Source organism: Rhipicephalus microplus, chromosome X (genome assembly GCF_043290135.1).
Source record: "Rhipicephalus microplus isolate Deutch F79 chromosome X, USDA_Rmic, whole genome shotgun sequence".
NCBI lineage: Eukaryota > Metazoa > Arthropoda > Arachnida > Ixodida > Ixodidae > Rhipicephalus > Rhipicephalus microplus.
The window spans coordinates 217,511,367-217,535,358 of NC_134710.1; the positions used below are offsets into that span (position 1 = coordinate 217,511,367).

The following is a 23,992-nucleotide window of genomic DNA, read 5'->3' on the forward strand; positions in this document are numbered from 1 at the left end:
GTGGCGATTCGTGCTTCACTGTGCTAAGGTTTGTGCGACTTGGAGCAAACACATTTTTTTTTTACAATAATGGCAACGATATTTCTCTGGTGTTACATTAGTAGGGCTGTTGACTTGCCACCTTTATTCCGGAGTCCGCCAGAGTATATCAGTGGTTAAAGGGGTCCTGAAACACTTTTGTGAGTAACTGTGAAATTTATTCACTAGAAAAGCGTATTGTCTGATAGGTCAACGCCGCAAAAATTTTAATATTCCGTCGTGGACGAGCGGAGTTAAAGATTTGTCACACCCTGCAATCGCATTCTCTCTTCTCTCGTTCCGACGAAACCGCTGGAAGCTAAGCAGGGAGAGATAAGAGGGGCAAACAAACAAACAAACAAACAAACAAACAAACAAACAAACAAACAAACAAACAAACAAACAAAAACACGTCACGCGCACCTTAGGACCCTCAGCATTTTTTTTTTCATCAAATATGTGGTTTTTTCAGCATACTTGCGTGCGTACGCGTGGGCAAGTGATGGCCTCTCCCGGTGATTTCTGTAACAACCGAGCACGCCAATCAGCCAATGACTGATAGATTGGTCATCTACGTGTGATTTTTGGGCCCATTCCGTGATTTGTCAAGCGAAGAGAACGCTATTTTTAGCTGACTGATAATTTATCGAGAATTCCAGGCCGCGTGCTGTGCTATACCATGTGGCTCGCGTGTTCTCGAAAGCCTTTACTACCGATGGGCAGCATTTTCTGACCATGCTCGAAAAGTGTTTCAGGGCACCTTTGATGTGTTTGGCTGCTGATCCGAAGGTCGCGAGTTCGATCGCTGTCGCAGCGGTCGCATTTCTTCGGGAGCAAAATGCTAGGGGCCCGTGTACTATGCGATGTCAGCGCACGTTAAAGAACACCAGATGGTCGAAATTTCCACAGCCCCCCACTACAGCGTCTTTCATAATCATGTCGTGGTTTTGGGATGACAGGCCCCAGATATTATTATTTATACCCGAAAGCTGGGGACGAATGGCAGGCCTTTGTCAGAAGCACGTGATCAGTACATTTTCATTTTTGCATCTATTATAGAACTCGTTTCTAGTAATCATACGTTTACGCAGTTTGCCTTTATACTATTCCTCAGCATGCACCTGTGAGAGACGCGAATGAAGATATCGCTTTGAAGAGTATCAATTACGAAAAGTAAACATGTGTGCTTTCTTGGGGCTAAGCTGGACTACTGAATAAATTAGCGACGTACTGCAGACACTACGAGCTTAGCCCTTTTACCACAGGTAAGCAACGTTCGGTGGTTGGCTAATATAAGCTGAGGATGCCAATCATCATGATGACAAAGTTGAATATGGCAATAATTTTCAACCACGTGCTCTTCACAATTTTCCTAATTTCTCCCAAAAGCTTCCGTTAGTACGGCCGAAAACAATTGTCAAGGCCTCAGAGTTTTCCTGAGAGTGCCTCTAGCAGCGACCAGCTTAACGGTCCTCCATGAATCTCGGCCGCCACCGAGATTCGGGGAGTCTCCTGGCCTCTCTATAACTGCTCATGCAGCTATCTTCACTAAATGAATTGCGCCCAGGTCGAGCATTCCTCAGTCACCTGCGGCGACACGCGAAATCACATCTCAGCTTTTTGTCGTGTTTGTCTGGAATTTACCAAAGAAAGCGAATTGCACTAAGCCACTTTGTTCATATGGACAGCCTGCTGACCCTTCCTTGGATGCACAGCAAGCAGTCGTGGTACTGTGGGGCAGAGAATGCCTGTTCTGTTGCGGACACAGCAGAGGTTTGTTTTGGAGAAGCGCACACGAAGATCTCTGCATATTCACAAAGATCTATAGACAATATAGGACTTAACATAGTTCTCGAGTGACTTCCGCTGCATATATGGTTATAGCGGGTAATAAGGTGGCGGACAGAATTACTCGGAATGTTTTAGAGCTTAGGTAAAAAAATAAAAATAAAAGGTTCCTAGAGACCCTTAGCATCTATTCAGACAAGCCACGATGAATAGTTTTCAACGTTCATGTTTGTCACCCCACCAGCCCCACCAGCTTTATGTGACAAAAGGGCTATTCAAGACTACATCGCATCCGCATGGGTTCAGCACGTATACGTACGTGTTGTTCTACAAAATTAGACTTGCAGTGACACTACTATGTGCTGCTTGAAAGGCCTATATATGGGGATACGTAGCATCATTTGTTGAACAAGGAGGACCTTGTTGAAGATCGAAACTGTTTGAAGCACTCAAGCGTTTAAGGCCCTCCACACATCACTGTGAGCAATTTGCTTTTTTTCTTTCTGCGAGGTCGCTGGACATTCAGAAGAGAGTCGTCTCGATCGTTCTTGATTTTGTGAAATGGTACCGCCCCAGCCTTTGATTGGTAAGTAGTGACTTATTCTAGAGTGTTGTGGCGTGTGGTAGGAGACCCAGCCCAGAGCTATGGGATGAAGGATGCACTTCACATGGGCTGCGCCAAATTGTGGCTTCACCCCAGACAGTGAGACCCTAGCGTACTTCAATTGACACCTACGGCTTCCTAACGAAAAGAGGAACCCAGAGGTACCAACAAGAATACGCACGATGATGAGTGACCATCCTAGACCAATTTTTTTCTCGCGGCCACGCTGGTTGCCGCGCTTAGAATTACTGTATATGCTCCCTACGGGAGCAGAGTTTCACTTATGTGCGCCATTATGTTCCACGGCTGCGCAGTGAGCCACTCGTCGCGCACGCAAGAGGAAAATGCGGCACGATGTTCTGGCGTGGGCGGCGTGCCGCAGACTTATTTAGACGCGCTGAACAAGATTGCACGGTTGTAGAGAGGCGGTATGTTGCTATATGTAGCGAAAATGGTTGAGGCCCGTGTGCTTAAATTTAGGTTCACGTGAATGAATTCCAGGTGGTCGAAATTTCCGGAGCCCTCCACTATGGTATCTTTAATTAAAATATGGTGCTTTGGGGAAGGTAAACTCAACAATTATCTGAGTGAGGTGAAAATGATTAAAAACGTAACTCATTCTTGATGACGCCGCAGTGCGGTTTTTACATCAGTCGTACAATGCACTGTTTCTGCAAAAACAGTTTTGTGGTCGCCTGGTTCCTTTTGAAACCGCTAGATGGCGCGACCTATCTAGTCTGTCAGCGGCTCACACGATTGCGGTTTCCATGTTCTAGCAATTTTAGCTTTGGTAATCCGGCTGAAACAATGTAATCGCTATTGGCGCTTGCCCTTCGGCTTATTTTGATACGATGCGTGGAATGTCCGCAATGCGGATATCGTGAGTTTTGACGAACGAAGTAAAGCCTACCCGGCGGGTAATTTACGTTAGGTAAAGCTTTACATCATGGAGGAAGGAAAGGTAGGAGAGGGCATGCCCAGCCGTCGCATTACGTGAAAAGTGTGGAGGAAATGACATCGTAGTGGCGATATTCACTGGGCACAATGGTGGCGCTGCCATGGTTACGTGTTGCGCAGTGGAGCTGGCGGCGGCATGTGTGCCTCCCCAGGTCTCGTGCTGAGCCGTGGCGGACAATATCCGTGCTCTGCGCCGCGTTATTGGTTACGCAGTGTTCTTCTGGCAGTTACCGTACTCTTAGCAACGTTTACAAATCCTTTTATTCATCACGGGGTTTCAACAGTATGTAGAGCGAGTGCATATCCATGTGTCGTGCGGCGGATGACGTGGATGATGCAATTAGTATTCAGCGAAATCGCTTTGGGCACTATGACGAAGCGGAACGACGACGAACGCCTTGCAGGTCAGTGACGGTTGGGCAGTGCTTCTACTTATGGCAACGGACGACGCTGTTGAGCCCAGCAAGACGCAATGAGGACCATGTGCACACACGCAGTTTCGTGTTGTGTGTGTACAGTAACAACTTGCATGTGCGTATTAGAACACATTTTCTGTTCCGCTTCGTATACTCTCCCCCAGCATTGCATGTAATCTCAACGTAACAGCAACCACGTTCAAGTGTCACTTGCAGCGTGCTCAAAGTCACCACGGTCGCAGAATGCTGACGCCGGTGAGTTTCGCACGAAACACGACACAGTGGCCGGACGCTGCGTCGGCCGCGTGGCGGAATGCAACCGTAGAAGGCGCACGACCAATCGTGTTGTCTGTACAGTTGCTGAATTAATGACGTGAAAACACTCACCGTTTTCAGTACATCTAGCGCGCGTTCTCTTGTACTTGCTTCGTTGTCGGTGAGCTATTACTCGCCGTTAATACTCGGACGAAATGATTTCACCGAAGGTGTCGCGCTGGCCCTGAGTTTTGAGCCTCGTTCTATTAGTATCGGATCGTCACGACGCGCGCGCTGCGCAGCTCACGTGATTTTCGAGCCGGAGAGTCTCGCCTTCTGTTTTACATTCGGATGTAAACAAGAGAGGAGAGTTTTCCCAGCCAATATGGCCGACTTTCGGCTTCATCACGGCTTCACAACGAGTGACGTCAGGGCCTTTCCTACCTTTCCTTCCTCCGTTATTTACGTTCTGTAAAGACCCGCGCATGTGCAGATTCTATCCGGTAACATGGTAACGTAAATCGTACACGTACAAGGTAAAACCTCCAATGGCAGTCACGATGAGGCCAAAGTATGTGCTGGCAGAGCACGCGTGGGCGCTGCGCCATCGTGCACGTGAAGTTGGCTTCGCCGCATGAAATTGAACATTTGACGTCACTTCACACCACGTGACAGCGCTCGCTGAATAGCGGCGCGAGCGGCGGAAGAAAAATGTATGCGCAACTCTGGTACCTAAAGGTAGCATATACAGTATCTCTAGCCGCGGTAGGCCTACCGCGCCGAGCCGAGGATTGCAGACTTCCTCCCAAAACAGAAAAGAGCCACCTGCAGTCACCCAGCAGCTTGGAGTTTCTTCTACTATGCGCCATCCAGCTGCGTCACTGTCATCTTCCCCCGCCTCACAAGGACATCAATAGCCGGTGAGTACGCAGGAGAGAACTCCCAGTACCTCAGACACACACAAAACCATTGTAGAACTGACAGCAGTTATACAACTCATAATCGAAGTGGAGGCTCTTGAAAGTCGAACCACATCACACACCCCGCTTACGCCGGTCGCGCAGTCACCACCTACGGTAGAACCTATGAAAATGGCGCCTCCTAGCGGACCAGCACACAAACGCAAAGCTCCAGCTGACAACAATCCCAAACCCGAAGATTGTCAAACTTGTCTCGACAAACTCCAGAAAAAATACAAACTCAGTCACACTCTCATCAGGGCACTAGAAGCACACATCGAGCATTCACTTAACAGAATTGGCTTATAGGTCGCCCAACAAATTGAGGGCTTGAGCAAAATCATAGAAGCCCAGAGAAAACCCCCAGTTATCACTGAACCCACGGCCACTGCGCCGGCACTCTCTTTATTGCCAAAAGTTTTCCAGCCTAATCATGGCTAACACCACCGTCTGGATATGAAACTGTCAGGCGTTCGCGCAGAATCCTGTGGTTCTTCAACAGTTCCTCATCGTGAGTAATCATCTGGAGGTGATAGCCCGGCCTTCAAGAAGGGTGAACGAACACGCAAATTGCCGGTTTCCCAACATACTTGTCAGAACGAGTAAAGCCTCAAGTACCCACCATCGTCAAGCGCGAACTCACTAGCCTGCCGCATAATTTGAATCATACATTCACCTAACACATATTGTTAGAAGTATTACCTCGATCCGTGAACAATCGTCGCCCTAATTAGTTTTTATTTCATGTATACAGCACTCCACGGGCCCCTAAAGACGTTTTCGGACTCTTTTTTTTTCCCTAAGTGCCCAGGAGCTAGTGCAAGGGCAGCCTCTCCTTGTAATCAGTGACTTCAATGCGCGTCATCGCGCTTGGGGCTAACACTACGAATCAGCCAAGGGCAGACGCCTCTGGAATGACTGGCATACCCACCAGCTCACCCTTATCACAGATTTATCCTACCCTACTAGGCTGGTTTCGGGCCTACACCGAGACACAACGCCAGATCTCGTTTTTACGAACTCCAGAGCAGAAGCTTCTTGGTTTTATACTAACGAAGATTTTGGAAGCGATCACTTCATGCTTGAGATTGTGGTACAAGAGCCCATGAGGCAACGCACATGGCCGGCTCAGGTGATCGACTGGGACCTTTTTCGCACACACAAGAAAGAGCAAGCCGCACCTTCCGCCATTACTAACATCAACACATGGACAACAGAACTTTTCAAACAAGTGGCGGACATAGTTATGAAGGGCACAAAAACACGGGACACAAAATGATGAGAACACAAGGACGCGTGCCGTTTGCGTGGCGGACGCCACGCAGGCGATCGAAGTGAAGGACACAGTCCTTTACTGTGACCGTTACAACTCCTATCTCTGGGAGCACAAGAAGACGCCGAGGCCCTACTGTCCTCTTCAAAATATGACCATGACATCCGCCGTCGGTCGGCATGCTCCCATACAGATACAGAGAACTACGCAATCGAACTCACCGACAGAAGAAGTAAAACATTTGCTGCCAGGTAAACAAGACCCTTAACACTAGAAAAACATGGTGCCTTCTCAGACATGTGGTCCATGGACACAAGTGGAGGAAAGCTTCAATCACGCTAAAAACTTGAGCGAATCTTCTACCTGTATCTTGGCACGCCAGATGAGCTCAAACAAAAGCTAGTAGACACTCACATTTGGACCAAACCGGCAACCCGCCTCTCCATTTATCAGAGATTGAACAATCATACCTTAGACGCTCCCATCCCTTTAACGGAAATCCAACCACAACTCAATCGCCTTAAGACCAACTCAGCGGCCTGCTCCGACCACCTTTCTAACACACTGTTTATAAATCTGGACGACGTCTCTATTCATGCCCTTACCGAGTACCTTCAAGAATGCTAGGCCAGCGGCACCATTCCGAAAGAATGAAAGTGCACCAATTGAGTCTTCATTCCCAAGCCGGGAAAATCACCTACCTTGGCCAATCTGCACCACATTTCTACCACTTTCTCTGTGGAACGCGTGATCTAGGCTAGACTACTTCGCTACCTTGAAGACAACCACGTTCTACCAGGCACAATTATGGACTTTCGCCTTATCTAGCAGCCCCGTACATTATGCTTATTGTTCACCACCAGATCGTCATGCGACGCACCCTTGATATAGAAGACATTGTGGGTCTCGATGTTTCGAAGGCTTTCGACAACGGTCTCCACGAAGCGATTCTTCGACAACTACAGACCCTTGGCATCAGACGTTGTACTTATGCATACGTACCAGGCTTTCACCCCGACCGAAAAATAAAAATTGGCAGATCCCACGTACAGCGAGAATCGATGATATGCGAAGCACGAAGGACGAAGGTTCATATGTCAATTTAAAATCAGCACAACGTTACGAGGCGGACGTAAATTATGGGGTACATGACTTCCATGTCATGATTATCATGTTGATGCCTGGCTTTTGTGTTCGTCGTCCATTCACATCACGTAATACCCAATTTCGCATATGGGAAGCTAGCAAAACGGCCGCGAGCATGCTATGAGCGTAGCATGTAGTCATGTTCTACATGATACGCATGTTATGATTATCTTGTTTGGAGGTGTCATTTACCTTCGTCGTTCATTCAAGTCACGTAATACTAAATTTAGTATATGTGAAGCTAGCGAAACGGCCGCGAGCGCATCATAAGCGTGACGTGTAGTCATGACTTACATGACATCCATGTCATGATTTCCACGTTAGGGCCTGTCACTTATGTTCACCATGCAGTCAATCATACCATACCAGTTTGGCAATATGTCATCTGAACGAAACCACCACAAGAGCAGCAAGACCATGACATATAAAATATGACATTCATGACATACACGTCGTGATTTCTATGTTATGACCAGTCATTTAAGGTCGTCTCACAGTCATGTTTGGCCATACCAATTTTTGTATAGATCCGATTATGTAAACAGCAGAGAGAGCTAAATGTTGTAGGCGGATTGCTAGCTAACTAGCTCGCTAGCTAGCTCGCTAGATACATAGATAGATAGATAGATACATAGATAGATAGATAGATAGATAGATAGATAGATAGATAGATAGATAGATAGATAGATTCAAAGTCAGCGAAGTTCGCTGTGAAATGCTTGTCATTTAAAACTGGGTATCGGCACGGCAAGTTCATGTATCGTCTCTCCTGGTAACAGTCGCACACCGCAAGGCTCTTGTATCACTCCTGCTTTTCAACGCCGCACTGATGGGACTTCATCTAAGCCAGGTAGTCATGGGACTACCTGGCTTAGACCAAAGGCAGAGCAGTGGCAGCCAAACCTAAGAGGCGCTCCAAACCGCCTTCGTTCGTGTCGGCAGATACCTCCATACAGTTTGTCTTAGATGTTCGGTGACTAAGTCTTTTTTTCTTGGGGTTTAACGTCCCAAAACCACCATTTGATTATGAGAGATGCCGTAGTGGAGGGCTCCGGAAATTTTGATCACCTGGGGATCTTTAACGTGCACCCAAATCTGAGTACATGGGCCTACAACATTTCCGCCTCCATCGGAAATGCAGCCGCCGCAGCCGGGAATCGAACCCACGACCTGCGGGTCAGCAGCCGAGTACCTTAGCCACCAGACCACCGCGGCGGGGCTCGGTGACTAAGTCAGAGTACATCATAATCCCGTCCCCAGGATGACGTGCATCAAAGCCACTTCCTCAGATGAACCTCCAGGTCCATGGTAGCCCCATCCCTGAAAGAGATCACACCATGATTCTGGGTCTGCACCTACAGGCAAACGTCAGTAATACTAGTTCGTTCCAACGCATTGACCAGTCGGTGGTGCAGATCGGACGTCATCTCAAGCGAGCCTTTAACAAGCACCGAGGCATGCGAGAGTCTGACCTCCTGCGCCTCTTTCAAGCCTTCATCTGCTCTCGCATCACCTACTCTGCACCTTACCTACAGGTCTCACCCACGCCGAAAGCGAACGGCTGGAGACAACACCTCGCAATGCATATAAGACAGGCCGGGGTCTTCTCATGTCCCCAGTCCCTCACAAAGTAATGTCCACCTCTTGGCATCACCAACACTGTGAGCGAGCTGATGGAAGCTACCCTCACCACCCAATATGAGCGGCTGTCATTCACACACGCTGGCCGGGCACTACTGCAGCGAGTTGGACCAACGAGCGCGGACCCCAACAATTGAGACCTCGATCATAACAGAATGCCATCGAAGCATCTGCATCCCTCGCATTTCCAAGCGAATAAATCCGGAACACCACGCTGAAAGACGGGCCGACCGGGCACGTCAATTCGATCAACGCTTCAATGGACGTCCGGACGTTACGTATAGGGACGCCTCTTAGCACCCCTCAAAACCAGCGATGGTAGCGCTAGCCCTCACCCCGCACCATAGCTGGCAAACAGCATGCAGCGTTCGCAAAACAGAAACGGCCACCGTGGCAGAGGAGGTTGTCATCACGCTTGCGCTAGCTGATGCCATTACCAAATGTGGTGTCGGTGTTTTGATTACGGTTTCAGTAGTGTGACCTTGTGAAGCACACCGGACACCACACCACCGATGCAGTATTTCCTGATGACTACCTGCTTGTGACACACCAAAACTATACCTGCATTTCTCCGCGTCTATCCTGCCGAAATGTGAGCCATTCTACGTTCTACCACAGAACACCTATATACTACCATTTTCTCCCGTGCAGATTACTATGAAGACGCTAACTAGGGATATTTCGGTGGATTGACGGGACTGCAGACCTTTACACGTGGAGTAGCTGCTCTACATTCATTACCTCCGCATCCGGCCTGTCTCGGCAGCAGCATGTTCCCCGCAACTCCACCACCTCCGTTCTTGCAATGTCCTGGCGTGCCTTCGATTCCGTGGAAGACTTGGCGCCGCGTCTTGCAAGTTTACGTTGACGCAGTGGCCCTGGACGCTACGCCAGGCAGGAAGAAGGCGTTGCTGCTTAACGCGCTTAGAGTTGAGGGATAGCGTGCATACTACAATGCTGATGACGAGCAGACGCTGCTTGACGGCGTCGGCGCTTCAGGAGATGGCGTTACATGTGACGCGTTAGCTGTTCTGGACGCATACTTCGCGCCGCCTGAAGACGCTGTCTACGCGTATGCCTGATTCCGGTGGAGAATTCAAGAACCGGACGAGGCCTGCCGTTCAATTCATGCAAGTGCTGCGTCATTTGGCCAACAACTGCGATTTCAGCACCGCAGGAGATAAGATAATCCAGGACCAAACTCTACACGACCTGCGTGACGCCAACCTGCTTCGGACATTCATTGAGAGGAGGGACGCTTTCACTGTCCAGACAGCGTTGGAACATGCTAGGGAAGAGGAATGCGTCGACCACGCGTTGCAGCAGCTGGCTGCTCTGCAAATCGACTCGGTTACTCGGTCGACTCGGTTACTGGGTCGACTCGGTTACTGCAGGTCGACTCGGTTACTGCAGCTCAACTCGGAGGTTGCCTACGGGCTTGTGCTAGCTGACCCCATTACCAAAGTTTTCATCAGGGACTCTCAACAAGCGATCCGCAAATTCGATGCAGGCCACACCATTCGCCAGGCATCACACATACTACTATCTCACATACTACTATCCCGCTTACTCTTTTTGGCTCCAGCCCATGAGTCGCTGAGCGGAAACGCACTGGTGCACACTCTCGCCCGAGGTCTTAGCTGTAGAGCTGAGTGTAGGGTTCACCGTGCCGCTTCCCCTGATACAAGTATGTCGCGCGACACTTTATGCTCCCCACGTATACGGAAATCTTACAGTGCAACCGGTCCGGAAGATGCTTATACCCTCCTGCACACCACGATTTAACAAGAAGTGAGGCCATCTAATGGCACAAACTACAGACCACCAGCTTTCCACACCATCTTTTATATGGCAGGATTTTACCGGAATAGATAACACCAAGGTGCAAGCCTTGCTCATATCCGGCGAGCCTCATATATACGGTGTCGACGTGCACGCACTAGAACACTGACAACACAAAATCCCCAGAGTCGTAGGAGTCCATCTCTCGTGCTTTCGAGCCAGAAGACCAACGGTGGCTCATCCAGCGCATGGTGGAGGCTGCGGTATCCCAACAGATCCCCGTCGACCTCCTCTGAAGTAGCGCAACCAGTCTCTGCACTGGTCCCCCCCCCCCCCCCCCATATATTTTTCTGTGGGAGAAATAAAGGTGTCACCACCACCGCCAGCGCAGCGCTGTGCGCCGGATGGCTCACGGGCCGCCGACAAGTGAGCTGTTTCGTCGCGCTGCACCTGTCTTCTTCGCATTCCCGCGCTGAGCTTATAAGAGAACTTCATATTCCCTACACATCCTGAAAGGAGGCGACAGGGTGGCTTGCAAGGCTAGATCCTTGTTGTTCTTATTCACCCTCACCTTTGGCTCACACCCGCTGTGGGGCATTGGCCAAGAATTGAGTGGTCTTATGAAATGTTATGAAGCTTCAGATTGAAGAAGGTTATATTACCAAATTTTAAATCTGGTAGGAAGGCTTGGTGCTCGGCCACTTGTATATATAAAAAAGCAGTGCTTGTTATAGTTACAGATAATACAAATAAATCACAACCCTATTTAAAATACTACACATGTGCTGACAAAGATGAATATTATTAGATTAGCTAGTTCACTGAAGCGTTTCATTGAGATAATTACGCGTAGCTTCACATATTATCACATTGCAAATCCCTCAAATAGAGGCCTCCTGAAAAATGACCGGCACAGATAAATCCATTCCAAGGGCACGTACACGTGTTTTTTAAAGGGTTTTTCGAGCAGTAGTAAACCACCTGCAGGTCGAAAGTAAATATTCGATAGTTTCTGTCTCACCACAAAATCCGCACCATGAAGAAGGTGCCTGAAAAAAACTTGTTCCGGTAAAATTCAGTTTCGACTCCCCACAGCACAGCCTCGTTATTGTCACTTCTAGTTTACGGATTTGACGGAATAATCTCCTCCAGTGATGCAATAAGAGTTAGGCACGAATGAAAAGAGGGGGGGAGGGGGGGCTTCCTACCCTTGAGGTTTGTCCACTCGGCAAATGACGCTAGAATATAGAGACACAAGTAAATGTTGCGGCATGCGCATTTAAACAAATGAAAAGTAAGCGAATTAAACAGAGCTAACCATGCTACCAAAGAACCTTTTTCTGAAAGCATGGCAACGCTCGCCGAGAAATTCAGCATCTGGCCCGTGAATCAGCGCAACAACTGAAGCACCCCTCACTCATATGTCTGAGGCGCCAGCGAAACCATTGCCTGTACAAGAAAGAAGACATCCATGTGACTGATAAACCTATGACCACATGCTCTCTACATATTGCCAAAGACAGTCAGTCCACCGAGTGAGACATCCGAAGACGCTCTATACACGGTCAGCTTAAAAAAGGGGGACTTCAGAACGGAATTCGACGGCTTCGACAACCCATTAGCCCATTGGGCTCCACTCGCACCTATGTGAGCCTCGGACCCTTCGTCCGCTGCATGCCTCTGTCTTCGGGCAGGCGCCCGCGGGATGGAAAGAGTAAAAAGTGTAAGCAATTTGTGTGTTTTGGACACCCACTTGTTGAATGAGGGTTTTTGCGGCTCTTGCGCGCCGACGGACGGTGCCATAGTTGGCGAACTTGCCCATCACTTTCGGGAAAGTAAGCAGACGACCATCGTTCTTATTTACGTCGTTATTTGTGTGGTACCATGTTCTTCATGTTTCTGTTTCCGTTAGAAAATAGCAAGATTCTTCGTATGTGTGATGCCTGAAACTTTTTATGGATGTCTAATAGTTGCTCTGGGGTGGGGTGCTCAGCACCTACAAAACTCGCCCGCCACACGGTTTTACTCACTTACCGCAAAGCCTTATGAGAAAGAGCGACAAAGGCAATGCATCGCCGCGATGTGTTGGGACAGATTAGCCGCTCAAACATTGGGCGAGTGAATGCGTCGCTTCTTCTTCTCTAGCTTTCATACTGCCCTATCGGCTCTCGTTGCATGCACTCTATCATGCTGACACTGGTAAACAACGAAAGTTATCGTATCCTAAGCATGTGTTGGTTTGGTTCGACCGCCGTGCAGGGGCACTTTGCCCGAACGTTGTGTATATACTACTTACAGAAGCAGAAATTGGGCAATCGTTGACTTCAGCAAGAATAAAGCAGTAATTTAGACGTCGCATTCGTAATAAAAACAAATCAAATGGCTTGACGATGCACTCCTTCGCAGTAGGAGGTGATCACGTGCCTTCTCGGCAATCTTCTTCAAAACTTGTCACTGCACCCACGGCCTCATCTATTGATACTTTTGAACAGTCCGACTGACGGCGCTACGTCATCAAACACGTCTACTCTGGTCAAGCGAACTACAATATCTCTTGAGCAACAGACTTCCCTAACTGAGGCCTCACTGAGTCATCTTGCGTGCCTCCGTTGCTGTGCGCTTGGACCCGGGCTGGGGAGCGAGGGAAGCTTCTGCATGATTCGTGTTTGCGTAGCACAGCGAAAACTGTGGGGAAGGGCCACATCCTTCTCACAGATTCGTATGTGGATTCAAAATATGGCACTTTGATTTCTCAAGTTCTCGCGATCTTGAACAGTGTTGGGGCTTTGAAGTTAGAAGGGTGCACCTCTGCCTCCAGTTTGTTGGGACCAGGTCCGGCCGGTCTCGACTGGTAGCTGGCCCTGGTCACCGGACCAATCCTTTGTAGTGAGGAGATGTACTCTTGCAGAACAGACGGAGGTTTATTTACATCTCACGAGGATAGAAAAGAAGCAGAAGAAGAGGAAGAGCGCAATGTATAACCGTCTTCGGCTTATACAGCCAGTCGTCGTACAAGCCTAAAGGCACCCGGTGTCCACAGTTCCCGCCAGTTAGATGGCTTGACAACCCAGCGGCGAGGATGAGAGTCTGACAGGGTGAAAGTGAAGGAAAGAGTGTCGCTGAACTCCAGGGGTGCAGGTGCTCTTCTGGAACGACTTCCTAATGACTTTGTACACGCCTTGTTCATTGGACTCCCTGAACCTTTGTTTGAGTGACACCTTAGCCATCCAAGATATTCGACGGACTTTGCGCAATCAGTTGAGTGTGCACTTTCTTTTGGGCGTCGCCCAAAAGGACAGCAGTCGTGAGAAAAAACATCTGGAAGCGCCTATAATTTCATTTAGCCGGCTGCACTGATATTGTGAAAAAAGGTTTGTTAAACGCCACAGTTGCATTGGTTAGAGAAGCGCTATCCGAAATAGTTCGCTCACTTGAAGAGTTCAGAGACACCTTCTGTGACAAAGCAACAGCGTCCATCGCTCATTGCCTCTATCAGCGAATCTGTTTGCCCAACTTTCTTATATTCCTAGCTGTTGGCGAGACATTCCTAGATCTCACACACCATTTCTCTGAGTATCTTCAGAGGCAGCAGAGCCTATCTATTGACATGAGCATCGCCTTGCAGCAGGTTTACTTGGTTATGACTATGCTGAAAGAGATGGGAACTAAGGTGTAGGCAGAATTTCACAAAATATTATTTTCTCTATGTCAAGACAGAGCGGTGGAGTTTGGAGTGAAGCGCTAGATTCCATGGGTGGTAGGAACACGGAGATACCGGGCAAACTACGATGGTAGTTTTGCGAAAGACTACTACAGCCTCGTTTATTCCGTATACATGGATGGATGGATGGATGGATGGATGGATGGATGGATGGATGGATGGATGGATGGATGGATGGATGGATGGATGGATGGATGGATGAATGGACGGACGGAAGGACGGATGGATGGATGTATCCAGCAGTGCCCTTTAGATCGGTCGGTGGCTCACGTCATCTAGTCATAAAGTTAAGTACTGTCACTATGTGTCTAAGGATTAATTTCACTCGCGCCTTGATAGTAACCACCAATCAGTTAGCCTCCTCCTGATTATTTCTAACCGGTTAAAGTCCATTTGGCCTTCACTGTCTCTAAACCTCAATGTTTTGAAAAATTCAGCGCCATTATCTTGGACTATAGGGTAGAATCCTTGTATAGAACATTATCAAACGTTCAGGTGTTTCCTCCTCCTCTCTACACGCACTACATACCGTGTCTGTGCCTTCGTATTCGGCTCCGTACGTCTTGGTCCGCAATACTCCCGTTTTGGCCTCGAACAGCAGAAAACTACCCCGAGAATCATCGTAGATCTTTTCTTTTACAATTTCCTGCTTGAAAGTCCGGAAGGTCTCCAGTGATGATTTCGTAAGCATTCGGATCTTACACATGTCCCTCTCTGTTTCCTTCACCTTCTTCTTAACCAATGTTTCCTTTTGGCTTTGTATTCTGCTGTTGTCTAAATACTTGCTTGACAATTTTCGAGTTCGCTTCCTCCATTTAGTACCAACATTCTTCATGTACAAGTAGCTGAAAACTTTCCTAGCCCAACGCTCCTCTCCCATTTTTCTCAATCGCTCCTCAAATTCTATCTTGCTGCTAGAAAGATAAACAAGAACGATAGAATCCCTGCACTCAAACGATGTCCATTCCATGTCACCATGTACCCCCTGATATGGGGTATTCCCGTGTGCTCCTAAAGCAAGTCTATCTATGCCACGTTGTTTAATTTCCAATCTTGCTTGAACCTGTGACATCATGCACAAGTCCGCATTGCCAAACGTCGAGTCCAGAACCATGGCACCTTTAAAAATTCCTCTCACAATGTCATACATATTGTAGTTCCACAGTGCCCTATTTTTCATTACAGCTGCATTCCTGTTACCCTTAGTCATTACGTATCTTTCATGCTACCTTAGGTACTTAGCCCCGTTATTTATCCACACGCCCGAATATTTGTATTTATCCACTATTTCTAGCGTGACTTCCAGTATCTTATGCTCAATGTCTTTGTTATTACTAAAAATCGTGATTGTCGACCTTTCCCTGCTGAACTTCAAATTTAACCTATTTCCCTTATTACCACAGATGCCTATCAATCCCTGCAGATCTTCCTTGTTGTCGGCTATCAATACTATATAATCGGCATACACCAATGCTGGTAATGACTGTTCAATGTGTTTTCCTTGCCTGGCAAAAGGGAAGCTGAGGTCGAGTCGACTCTCCTCTAATTTAGATTCTAGTCCCCGTAGATATAGCATAAATAACAAAGGTGACAAGGAACATCCATGTCGAAGCCAGCGTTGTTTCTGAATAGGTTCAGGTACCTGTTCTTCCCATTTTATAACTACCTTGTTACTTTTATGGATATCCTTTGTAAAATTAGTTATTCCATCTTCTACATCTAGTGTGTCCATATTACCCACAAGTCTTGAATCACACTATCGTAAGCTCCCTTGATATCTATAAATGCCAACCGCAGGAGCCTGTGTTCGTTTTCGACAATTTTAATACACCGCATAATGAAAACAAATCGTCCTCCAACCTCCTTCCTTTACAAAACCAATTTTGTAGTTCTCCCAGCATTCCCTCAATCTCGACCCACGGCTGAAGCCTTTCCTTTACTATCTGCATCACCAGCCTGTAAACTACTGATTTCACTGCTATAGTACGGCAGTTGTTTATATCAGTTTTGTCCCCTTTTACTTTATAGATCGTGCTCATCCTGCTTAGTTTCCACCCATTGGGGGCGTCACCATTCATTATTGCTTTGCTCATTCCCTCTTCTAATGTTTGCTTAAAGTTTGGTTCTAGTTTCTTTATTACCATATTTGGTATGCCGTCAGGGTCTGTTGATGTGCAATTAGGAACTCTTTTTTTCTGCCCTTTTCCACTTTCGTTGTCGCAGTGGAACCACTGCGCTAATTGGTCCATTCTCATCTGTTACGGTGCATGCAGCGCTTTCTTGGTGCTTAAATTTTTGTCATTATTGTTTTTATATATTTCATTGCCTCCTCCCCTTCTAATCTAACCCCCTGAACTGTATATATAAACTTCTGTTTCATGCTTGTCTTATTATTCAGAGAATTGAGATGGTTGCAAAACTTTGCAGCTGCCTTTATATCCTTTTTGTTCATTTCCGCCATACATTGGCCCCCCTTTCTTATAATGTTTTCACTGCTTAGAGCAGACGCTTCTCTCAAATCTGAAAGGTGATTTTAAAGATGACCTGAAAGCTTTCCTCAAACGGCGCTTTGAAATCTATCGAAAAATACTGCAAAGTTTGCTTTTTGTGTTGCCAAAGCACGCCTCCAAAGGCAAATTTGAATCTCTGCAGCTGGCTTTTGATTTTTACCTCAACGATATGGCTAAACGGTTAAGGAAAATCTGGAAAACTAAATGGCAAGCCATGCAAGAAGACTAATTCCCGCGCTTTGCGATGAACGCTTCAGCTGAATGCCACAAAACCCGCTTCTCGAACATTCTCACACTCCTCAAGATATTGCCAATTTTCTCACTGAGTTCAGCTGCTGCAGAATGCAGCTTCTCGACACCGAAATTAGTGGAAACGTATCTGAGAAATTCGTATCTGAGGTACGTATCTGAGGGAAACGTATCTGAGGGCGGCTTGATGGTCTGGCCCTGATCTCCATTCATCTGATACAAGCCATTGTCAACGAAGTTATCACGGTGTTTATGGAGAAATCGGGACGCAAGAAAATTGTAGCGTGAACCACTCTCTTCGGCCAGACTATAGGATGTTCTTTTTTTTTGTCTTTTTCATTGACCTCTAGTATATGAAAAAGCCATGGATTGGCAATGCTGTTCTTTAATATTGCTTGGTAAAATGAATGCTAATATACCTCTTTTGTGTCAGAGAAGCTTCTGTGTTTCAGTTTTTTTGTTGTCCAATAAAATATAGGTTTCTTGTATGTGTGTGTTTTTTAATAATAAAAATTCCTGCCATAAAATGGCTACTATTCTTCTCACAGGCCTGTTGTTAAGGCAGAGTGTGAGAACTTCGGCAGAAAAAGCGTCCAATATTTTTTTTTTGTCTGCACACATGCGTAGTGGACGACTGATTCCTTACCTCCCCTACCCCCTTTTTTGTTTCCGTCACTCGTTTTCCGTTACTGCTTTTGTATGAAACTTGTCCGTCGACATTATTTGGTAGGATAGCATTCTTTTTGGTGCACACTCACTAACTTTACTGAAGTGTCAAAATTTGCTCTTCATCGCTGATTAACTCGCCTCTTTTGCTGCATATGCTTTTGTGTTCATTTTCAATTTTCTTCTCGTAATTAAGCCTCTTCTATACTCCCGGACAACTTTCTTTCCATTTGCCAAGAAAATACTTTCTTTCAAACAATTAGCCCTCGCCCCCCTCCCGCCTAAAAAAAAATCCTGGCTACGTGCCTGATAAGAGCCGATATTCGGTGGAATACGTCAGATCTGTGTCTGCGAAAGCTTCATTAATATTACGCCCGCGCAATCGTGCAGCGATCACGTAAGCGAATGGTGGAGGGTATACAGTAAAATCAGCCCACTTATTGAGGACTTCGCTGAAAAATTGGCAATTTCAAAAAAGAGCAGCCCCTCATGTCCAGACGCAAAAAGTAATTGAACTTTGTTCAAATGCGTGGAGACAAATGTACTAAACGCCTTTATTACAGTGCAATGCAAAGACACAGAAAAAGTGCGACGCAAAGAGATAAGGTATAGCTGATTATAACGGGTCATGTACGTAGCTTCTGTGGTTAACTTTCTGAAGGTGAGCACAACTGCCAGAAATTCAGCCACAAAAACGCCGGTAGCTAATGTCCTCCTTCTGCTTTTCCTCCTCCTTGACGTGATGGTAGATGGTCTTCGGCTATTTAGCTTGTCAGCTGTACTTATTTCTGGTCTTCTGTTGGTGATTGTGTAGGCTTGTTTGTGGATACTTGTTGCATTCCCTACCCGCATGGTAGAGCGTGTTCGGCAGCTTGCGAAGTTGGCCGTCTCGCCGTCTCCTGTTATGAAACACATGCCATGATTATCATGTTTGTACGTGTCATATACCTTCGTCGTCTATTCATGTCACGTGACACCAAATTCGGTATATGTCGAGCTAGCGAAACAGCCGTGAGCATGCTATGAGTGTAGCATTTAGTCATGTTTTACATGACGCACATGTCATGATAATCATGTTTGGAGGTGTCATTTACCTTCGCCGTCTATTCACGTTACGCGATACCAAGTTTGGTATATCTGGAGCAAGCAAAACGACCGTCAGCGCACTATAAGTGTAACATGTAGTCATGTTTTACAAGACATGCATGTCATAATTATCATGATTGGACGCGTCATATACCTTCCTCTCAATTCACGTCCGTATTACCAAATTCGGTATATGTTAAGCTAGCGAAACGAGTGTGAGCGCACCATGAGCGTGGCGTGTAGCCATGACTTATATGCCATGCATGGCTGGGTGCTCTCGGGTGCTTACGTCTTGGTGCTCTCGTGATCATCCCCAAAACTTGACGTGAACCAAAATTAGTATGGGAGGGTAAAATAGACTGACGAATATGACACCCTAGCCAAGACATGAATAATGTCACAATCCCGTCGCGTACGTCACCAAACACTTCTCGCCAGACAGTGACACATAGCTGTGGGCGGGTATGTGCCACTGGTATGCGGGTATGTGCCACAGCTGATTGACACCTATAGTATCTATCCAGGAACGACGAGAACAAACATCGACAATTTCAAAGTGTGTTCGTAAAGAAGAAACATGAGACTGGCAGTTCTGACCCGGCGAATGCAAAGAATAAATGTCAGTGTCCCATCGAGAATTGAGCCCAAGCATTCTGCGTGGTAATCAAGCGTTATACCACAAAACTACGCCAGGTCTTGTAACTACTTTTTGAATAGATTCTAATGTTCGTGAAATGTCAGTCGTGGTTGCTGTACTGACTATCTAATTTTATAAACATTACACTTGTACTCCTACGATACAGCCGTAACGTCGTGTTAACGTCAATTGTAGTTAGGTGCCATTGAATCTGTCGGTTGGTCAGGATCCCACCGCTGCTGTTCGTTGCTCAAGTGTTGGGACTTTGCCGTTACCGGCTTCGGGGACTCGGGTGGAAGACGCCGACCATGAAGAGACTGGTGAGATTCTACATTATTTACAAGCAAGCGTTTCTCGCCACACGGTGAACATCTATACAAAGATGTCGTCCTACATCGTGACGATCTCATCGAAGGCTCTCTCAGGAGCCCACTGCGGTTGGTTATCAAGAGTCTTTTTTCCCCTCAACCTTAGATGGGGAAACGAGTTTAAACTTCTCTGTCCAACTCAAAGCTGTTGTGGGAGAAGTGTCCACTTCCCTCTGTCCACATTTTCGCCCAACCTGCTTTTCTTTTTCTTTTCGTGAGGTGGCTCGAGTGCATGCGAAATTTCTTCGAGGCCGATGACAAACGCCTCGTTTCGCCTACTACCTTCAAATAGTTCGAGCTCTTCTTTAAACGGGTTGTGCGTTTTGTCGCATCACAGACTCTGTGACACCACTTTCGTCTACTCCTTTTCTTAGTGCTCCTTTCCTGACTCCTCGTTTGCAGCTCGCGCTAGTCGACTCTCTTCTTTCCCTTGTTACCTATCTCGCCCTCACAGTCCCAATCATTTACTTGCAAGGCATAGTCTCCATTGCCCGCCAGACTGGCGGACAGCTTCGCGCAACAACCTAGCTCGCAAACCTGCGTGCTGTTGACAACTATGCCGTGTTCTACACTCTGTTCTACTCTAGCACGCCCTACTGGCCTCACCGTGGCGTTCTTACTAACCTGAAAGTTAGAGTTACCTTCGGTACGCTTTTCTGGACAGTCATTTACGTGTTCAGGCACGAGGAATGTTTCAAGCTCCACATTAGCTCTTTTCGAGTACCTGAAACAAACCTAGGCCCCGCAAGGAACACTCTCCTCAAACGTCACTGCTTCTGGACCAGTGATGGCCTCATGCGGTACGTGCTCTACATTAACCCATTTGTAGAGAGACACATCTTTTTCTAACAGGTTCTCGCTGCTCGCGACATGTTTGTTCTTTGACGAGAATGGAAGCTTTACCTGTGTCTTCCTTCCACCTTCTTCTTTCTCAACCGCAGTACCGAAGCGCCGGAATAACGCTGCCTTAGCAACTTCGTATTTCTCATACTCCTCGTCAGAAAGGTGTAGCAATACACAGGCCACATCACTCGGACGAACGCATAATAAACCAACAGTCCAAAAGTCACGGTCTAGCCCCACCTCTGCGCAAACACACTCGAAAGACGCGAGAAAACTTATGATGTTTTCGCCGACTTTGAATGCGTGTAGCTTAGACCACACTTGCTGGACCCCGACATGTTTGATTTCTCTTCTATGACCTTCCGTCTGAACTCTTTGTTCACCTTCGCTCTCATGCTCGCACTTTTCCTGTTCTCGCTCGCTTGCTTTTTCAGGACTATTACTTACTCCTCCTTTTACAGCTAAAGGCTGTCTCTCAACTTCGAGCTGTAACCTCCTAATTTTAATTTCCTCCCTTTTTTTTCAAACAGCCTCTTCACTTCTTCCTCCTTCAGAGTTTTCTGAACTAGATCCCAAGCAATATCTATGCTTGCCGCATTACTACTACAATTCTATAATTTTAGTGCATCGAACTTTTTCATCGTTTCATCACCTTCAAGTTTTAATTCCTCACACAACAAAACAGTTCTGCCTTCCGTGACTTCATAAGGTCCATAGTCACTGCTTTAGAGCGTTGTCTTTGCCCTCTCAATGATGCTCAAAACCGCACTTTGCATCAAAAGATGTCTAGCTTCCCAGGAATTCAAATTGTTAAGGAATCTCGTTCTTATATGTTCTCACTGAAAAAAAATCTGTTCCAAAGTAAGGTATATAGCCTTGTTAACTTTAGAAGCTATTCTTTCAAGGTTATATCGTAACAAAATGTCGACAGTACATTGCTTAGCTACGAATTGTTTAAGGTTTACCGTTCTAAAATTCTTTTTTACGGCCGTTAGTGCTTAACGGCTGTTAACGGCTTTAATGCCTTTTTTTAGAACATACTGTCCGGCACAATTACGAAATACCCTTCCTTATCTGAAGTTACTGGTCTGAGTTTCTTCCCAAAATAATTAACCAAAGGCCGGTTAGGATCAGGAGATTTTAGATGCATATTATATCCCTTGATACTACCAACGCAGTCTAAATTTCACTGCAAGCGTTGTTCCTCAGAACCTATTCTAGTGATAATACGCGACAAACTTAAACCATGCATTGCACATCTTGAATTGTTAGTAGATGTTTCGGTTGTCTTGAATTTCTTCTTGTGTCTGTGTTTGCACGCCCTGCTTTCTTAACTTTTTCTTTTTCAGAGGGGAAGTACCGCTCTATAATATTGCCACTATTTACATTTCCGACGTTCCATACAGAAGCAGTACTAAAATAAGCGGCAATAAGTTGTGTCACTTGCATTATTTGCTGTGAGAATGTCCCCGCTGGAATTTTGCACTGACGGGCTATGCCGTGAAGGTGAGGCAAAGAAAAACGTCGTACGACATTGTGGTTTTTCAGTTGAAAGGTTTATCTTTTTCCTAGCTTAAAACAAAAGCTACTCCTTTGAAATTTTCTATATATTACACCAACAAAGCGTACTACATAATGATGCCTAAATCATAGTTTTACTGCCAACTCTGCATTGCGAAAATTATTCCGCACTATGAAAGAAAAGTTAATTTTCCCAACTTTGTTGCAATATTATGGGAACTTTTCTGGTTCTTTGGATACCACAGTATTTTCAACACTTTTACAGGAAGCTACAAAGCCTGCAATGATAATATATTACTCGCGAGAAAATGTTTGCTTGCTCTAAAGGACGCTAAAGATGAATTTCAGTCAAGGTCAAAAGTAATGAAGGTTAAAATAATAATGATTAAACTGTCATAGGAATGTGAGGTTGGTGCCTTGATATTTAAAAAAAATGTTTTGTAGTAATGGTGAAACTAGTAAATTTATATGAGTTATTTAGCGCGACACAGTTTCTATACCGTGCCCAATATTTGAAGCACCCTCTTGGCAAGAAAATTTTCTGTCCAGAAATATAACGCCTCAATAACTACTCCGAACATTTACAAATATTAGTAACATGTGTTTAGGCATATTCGAAGAAGGCTATATATATATATATATATATATATATATATATATATATATATATATATATATATATATATTGACGGTCAGCGCTGGGTTCCCGTTCTACCCCGATCGCTTCGGTCCGAAGTCCTCAGAGCACTTCATGACCATCCGACGGCAGGTCACCTTGGTTACCACAAAACCTACGATCGCCTTCGAAGTCGGTTTTATTGGCCAGGTAATACCACTAGTGTAGCTCGGTACGTTGGGTCCTGCACTACCTGTCAATCTAGAAAACTACCCACATCTGCTCAAGCCGGTACACTACAGCCTCTTCCGTGCCCAGCCACTCCATTCGAAGTTGTAGGCATCGATCTTTATGGCCCCCTTCCAGTCAGTGCTGCTGGAAACCGATGGATAGTAACAGCCGTCGACCATTTGACGCGCTACGCCGAGACGGCCTCCGTCACTACCGGTTCAGCTTCTGAAATTGCCGATTTCATCCTCCGAGCCATTATACTGCGTCATGGTGCTCCACGTGTATTGCTCAGTGACCGTGGAAGGGCCTTCCTTTCACAACTAGTGAACGAACTTCTTCGCGCTTCTGGCACAACTCACAAGAGTGCCTCTAGTTATCATCCCCAAACTAACGGCCTCACTGAGCGATTCCACCGCACTCTTTCTGACATGATCGCCGCCTACATTGAACCGGACCACAAGAACTGGGATGTAGTCCTACCATTCGTCACTTTCGCCTACAATACGGCTATTCAGCGGACAACCGGCTACTCACCATTTTACCTAGTTTATGGACGCTCCCCTACTTCTCTCCTGGACGTCTCTTTCTTTACTTGCCATGTGGATTCATCTCCATCCTCTTCAGAGGAATACGTTTTACGGCTCGCAGAGAACCGCCAACGTGCTCGTATAAACACTGAAGCCCGACAGCAAGACAGAAGGCTGG

At 46.5% G+C, this 23,992-nt stretch overlaps 1 pseudogene; it reads left to right on the top strand.

The window, feature by feature from the left end:
• The first annotated feature begins 1,698 nt into the window (after window positions 1-1,698).
• On the top strand, window positions 1,699-11,135 carry LOC119187488 (uncharacterized; annotated as a pseudogene).
• The last annotated feature ends 12,857 nt before the right edge of the window (window positions 11,136-23,992 follow it).